Raw genomic sequence first — 6215 nt, 5'->3', positions numbered from 1 at the left:
TGAACTTTGCCTGGTCATATCTTCTGGTGAAAACATGGATAATTTTGTGCCTATTTATAATGTGATTTGAGATCCTGTGGTTTCTAGTACTGCATAAATTACTCTGAGAAGGGAATCCCACACACTTCCAATTACTGCTGGTTAGGGCAAAGAGGTTACTTAGGAAAATGAGCTGCTCTAAAGCTTGCATATGAAATAAGAATGGTTATGAAAAGTATAAAACAGAGACAAGCTCTCTGTGGTCTGGATATCTTTCCTGTACACTTCTTCCACATTTAGCCTCGTGTGTGTGTCCACCAGAATTCCATCTACTTGACTCAAAGCATTCAGTTTATTATTTTATGATTTTATTTTGTTTCTTTTTAGTGTATTATTTAGTTACTGACTGCAGAAAGAAAGAGCTAACTGACTTAGAAGAGGCTTAGGGTTAGATCTGGAGGACCTAGCCATTTGACATTCTAATTCTGTTGTTTCTCACCTTACAGGGACCACAATCAGCAGGGCTGGGCTTTTTTCTTCCCATCATGCATCTAGTTACTAGTTTTTTCCTCCCCTTAAACTTTGCTCTCATCCTTTGCTTTTGCTTGATTAAAAAAATTCCTCATAGTGGTATACTGCATTTTTTTCTTTTTGCTCCTTTTCAGGATATCAACAACAACAACAAAAACCCCAAAAAACATAAAACTAAAACCAGTATCTTGGTGGTTCATCAGTAAATGAGTCATCTAGAGAAGGTTTTCTTTTCCTTTCCCTACAGTGACAGCCAGAATAAGCCTTCTGTCTCCCATGTAACCTTGACTATTAAGGTGACTGCAATGACACAAGAAGCTAAGCACTATGCTTGCTCCCTCTCTCCCCTCCCTCCCTCCCTCTCTCCCTTCTTTCCTTCCTTTCTTTTCTTCACTGTGTGGTGCCAGTACCTGGGCTTGAACTCAGAGCCTGGATACAGTCTTTGCTTTATCACTCAAGGCTGGGCTTTCCACCACTTGAGCAATAGCTTCACTTCTGGCTATTTAATTGGAGATAAAAGTCTCATACACTTTCTTGTCCAGGCTAACTTTGAATGGTGATCTTCAGTTATCCTCCTGAATAGCTAAGATTACAGGCATGAGCCACCAGTGCTTAGCCTAGCATTAGTTATTATAGACATCAACACCTTGAAGTCAGGGTCGGAGTCTAATTTATCATCACATCCCCAGATCCCTAGCACAGTGTTAAGCACAAGGAAGATTTCTGTGTTTATACAATTTAAAACAAAATAGAAATCTCCCAAACCTCCCCATTTACTCCATCACGCCCACTTTCATTAAATGTAGGCTACAGGGAAGTTAACAAGCATCATTCCTATTAAAGATACTTAGTATTCAGAATTTCGTACTTATAGAATTGCAAAATTTGGAAAGCAGTTCCTTCAAGGCAGTGGTTCTCAAAATTTAATGTGCACCGGGGGAACTTATTAAAATACAGACTATTCAGCCCCTCCTCCAAAGAACCTGACTCTGTAAGTCTTGTGTGAAATTCAGAAAATTGCATTTAGCAAACAGATAATTCAAAGACCACAGTTTGAAAAATACCATTTTAAGACACCCCAAATAAAATGTTATCCAAACTCAGTTTAGCAGAATGAGTGTCCTCCAAGTGATTAATGGGTACCATGTAGAAACAAAAAGACTCTGTGATTAGAAAAGTTGAGGAGCATGATATTTTTTCCTCTTCCACTCTTCACTCATACATATCTGGATGTTTATAGATGTATAATGCACTGAGCATATCAGAGGGTCTGAAAAGTTCCACAATAAAGAGACATGTTTTAACCAAAAACTATGTGGGTACACTTATTTAACCAAATACTATATACACACATAGCATATGCATTTGTATACACACACCTGTGTGTGTGTGTATCTTGAAACTTCTTGTTATTACCAAGCAACTATTAAAATGTTGAATCTGGGAATCTGAAAGCCCTTGCATGAGGGAATGGGCAGCACCTATAGGATAAGGGTGGTATTGCAACCCAGTCATGTTAACTCCTATTAATCTAAGAATGAGAGGAATAAATGTTATGCTAAGGGACTCACAGCATTGTGGGAGGGATACTTTTAAAAATAGCCATCATTTATTAAACACATTTTTTTGGTCGGTTGTGGGGCTTGAACTCTGGGCTTGGGGGCTATCCCTGTGCTCTTCAGCTCAAGGTGAGCGCTCTACCACTTGAGCCACAGTGCCACTTCCGGTTTTCTAGTGTTTTATTGGAGATAAGAGTCTCACAGACTTTCTTGCCCGGGCTGGCTTTGAACCAGGATCCTCAGATCTCAGCCTCCTGGGTAGCTAGGATTATAGGCGTGAGCCACCAGTGCCAGGCTATTAAACACAATTTTTACAGGAACTAAGTGGTTAGTTATGCATTATTCACTCAATTTTCAAAAAAGCCCTGGGTCAGACATTTTTATTATCCCATTTCACTGAAAAAGAAGCCGAGATACTGAGAGGTTAACTACATGCTAGTGATCACAGAGTGAGGAAGTGGTCACAGTGGGAGTTGAACCCAAGGATTTGGCATGAAGACCCTGTCTTGCTTACTGCTTTTATCAGTGTGTCTTCCAATAGTGAAATCTAAGAAATTATGGGCAGACAAACCTGTCCAGTTGTCATGTTACCTCCGTGCCTCAGGGCATGCTCTGGTGTGTGAAACCCTGTGATCATTGCCTGTGATTCATCAGGAAATTTATTATAATGACCGCCTGAACCTCTGAAAGATTTTGCCATGCTTAAAACACAAAATGTGCTTAGCAAAACAACCTGACAAAGATGATTCATGGATAGCAATTAGGTGTAGAATTTTATGCCTACAAAACTTCAAATTGTGTTGAAGATCTAGCAATCCTGCTGACACACTTTGGTATGGAATACAGTAGCCTGGCCCTCATCATTCCATCTCAGTCTAAGTTACCTAAGTTGCCCCCAAACAGGTGTGGTCTCTGAAAGGTCAAGGTGGGATGGAGGAATTCTTTTTTTTTTTTATCTCTTCGGCTTTTTATTTCTTAATCTCGATAGAAAAATGGAGAAGACTAATGATATGTACACAATTGTAAGCCATGTGGACATCCCTAATTCTAGTGTTTAGTACGTGAAACTATTTGGCCTCTTGCACTACTAAGGCCTGAGGATGAAACCATTTCTTGTCAGTACCTTCAAAGGTATTAATACGGAGGTAACAGAGGTTGAAGTTATGGCTTTAGAGGAAAATAATCTGGACTTCTAGATCCTGAATCTTTTCCAAAATACATATGGAATGTGGGCTACTAGGGTTTATAATCTATGATTCCTTGGCACTTTTGTTCCTTTTTGTAAAAATGTATATATAATACTAGTTAGAAGAATAGCCCATTAGGAAATATCATCTTGTTCATGAATGGATTCTGTAAATGTAACACTTGGCCATAAAATCTCCCAATCCCGATTTCTTCAGACCTAACATGTCCCAGACATCATTTTAGAGACCCGACAAATATAAAATAAAGCAAAATGTCCCTTTGTTAATTAACAAAGAAGCAACTTTATTGAGAAAGTTCCTACAGTGACCAGTCAGGGCCACAGCATAGACTCGGGAGCTGATACTGTGACCCCAAACGGCCCACAAGGGTTTTTAACGGCAAAATCCATGAGGTCAAGCCAAGATGTGGGCTTTTGTGTTGGCCTGAAGTTACCCAAATGGGAAAGCATATCTGCCTAACTCAAATCTTGAAATATTTTCTTCTCAACCACTTTGAAGAGCTATGGGGGAGGGGAAGAATTAGAAGAGACACATGCAGTCTGGCTTTCCAATAACAGGTACTTAGAACAAAATTTTTAAAAATCATATTTGATCTTCGGGAAATCAGCCTTCCTGGCCCCCTTCCATATCTCTTGTACCTCAAGTTTTATGGTTGAGCCATTTTCTACTCTAGTGTGTAGGATGGACATGTATCCCTTATGTAATAGAAACTGCTTCCTTTGCTTCCTGATTGATGGATTTACTATCAGCTGTTATCAGCCCCAAAAGCCCAACTACAGATAGCTGGTCTTGTCCCTAGCTACTTTCTCTGGCTTTCTGAACTTTAAACCCCTAGTGTTGAAGCTAAGCAAAAGTGCTTCCTTCCCAAACGAAGCACACAAATTCATGCAAATAAATCCTAATGTTGTTTTCCTTTGAAACAGCACTTCCTTATGGTTGCTGAGCTCGGGTCAAGTCCAGAGTGGCAAAGAGCCTTCACAGGAATCCTGGAGGTTCAGCTTGCAAAAGGCAGGAGAAAGGGAGTTTAATTAAAGCAGGCCTCCTAGAGGCTTTCCACATGCTCCTGTGTGTGGAGTCCCTTCTTTCTGCTGTATATTTTCTGTGCTTCTTGATTGATCACGTAGCAGGTAGTGATGACCATGAACTCTGGGTACCAGATCAGCACAGATTTGTATTATGTAGTTGAAACTGAGTGATGAGTACAGAGAGATTAACAAGATGATTCTACTTCTGTAAATATTTGGAAATATGCTATAATTAAAAGGATTAGAAATGATCCATGGATTCTGGAGTAAAAGAGTTTTGGCTGAAATTCCAACACAAGCAATTTTCTCATTGTGTTACCTAGACCAATTATTTAAATTTTTGGAGATGTTATTTCCTCATCAATAAAGTGGAGATAGCATCTATCTCAAAGAATGGTTGTGAAAACTAAATAAGATAGTGAAACAAGGTTAGCCCAATGACTGACCCATTAGTGTTTGACATATAACAACTTTCATTCTTGCTGTTGTTGTTGTTATCTTCGTAGTTAGCATCATTTTATGAGTTTCTCCAAAGGAGTGCAACAACTTGGATCAGCTTCAAATACATTCCATCTAGTTCGATTCCACACTCACATAAGAAAAACAAATATTCATTGAGCTCTTTTGAGGTTCTGGGCACTTTTTAGGACCTAGAGAAATCAGAGCAGCCAAAAACAATACAATCTTTTCCCCTGGATAGCTTATATTATGATGGTGGTGGTGAGACCAACAATAAATAAAATAAATTGTATGGGAAAAAATATATGGAGAAGATTGAGTATTGGAGCTGCAATTATGGGATGCTCAGGTAAGTCCTCAATGAAGAGGTGACCTTTCTGAAAATATGAGAAGAAGGTGGCAAATATGAGCCATGTGGATATCTAGAGAATTTTCCTACAGTATAAAGTAATATATTTTGTCTAATGATTGCTCTATTATGTGCTCTGAGTTCATATATTAGCTCTTAACTTGTGAGGTTTCTTTGTTTTATATCACTATGGGCTCCTTCCAAAGCTTAGAGCATGCATTTCACTTTCTATTTGTGCTGGTTCACATAGCTCTTGGCTCAGCATTGTGCGTAGGTTAAGAATTCAGTCATTGTTTGTAGAAAATAAACCCACACCTATCTTTCTTAAAAGTAATTTTTTTAAAAAAGCAGAAACGGCAATGTATAGATTTATAGTAAAACCCATACTTATATAAAAGCACTCACCTTTTCTAGGTTTTGTCAGCTTGATATTTTCAATGAAGCACAAACTAATTGTAGGGAAATCTGCAGTTCAGGAAGGTTCTTTGAAGGTAAAGGAGGGCATGATGTAGCAAGAGGAGGGAGAGACAAGAGACAAGAGATGGGTTTACAGGGGCTGGGAAGGTGGCTCAGTGGTAGAGTGCTTGCCTTGCATGCCTGAGGCCCTGGGTTCGATTCCCCAGCATCACATAAGCAAAAAGAAAAAAGCCGGAAGTGGTGCTAGGGCTCAAGTGGTAGAGCGTTAGCCTTGAGCTGAAGAGCTGAGGGACAGCGCCCAGGCCCAGAGTTCAGGCCCCATGACCGGACCCCCACCCCCCCCAAAAAAAGAGATGGGTTTACATAAGACATTTAAAATGTCTGAATGTAATTCTGAATTAGTTATACATTGTGTAACCTTAATCAAAATCAATAGTGTCACTTAGATTCGAGTTTTTAAAATCCTAACATATGTTTAAAGATTACAGCCAAAGAAGCTGAAATAAGGATATTTTGGCTTCTCTTAGAACTCAATCAACATGATTTTCTGCTCTGGATTCAATTTATAAATGAGTCCTGTTTGTCAACAAGATCATTTTGGTAGTTGAGCCCTTCTGTTACCAAACCTCCCAGAGTAGAGTTCCAGACAGTCCTATCTCAGGCCAAGCCCCTGTGCAAAGAGAATATT

Source organism: Dipodomys spectabilis, unplaced genomic scaffold, assembly GCF_019054845.1.
Source record: "Dipodomys spectabilis isolate Male_0828 unplaced genomic scaffold, ASM1905484v1 ptg000019l, whole genome shotgun sequence".
Lineage (NCBI taxonomy): Eukaryota > Metazoa > Chordata > Mammalia > Rodentia > Heteromyidae > Dipodomys > Dipodomys spectabilis.
This window is presented reverse-complemented; position numbering follows the sequence as displayed.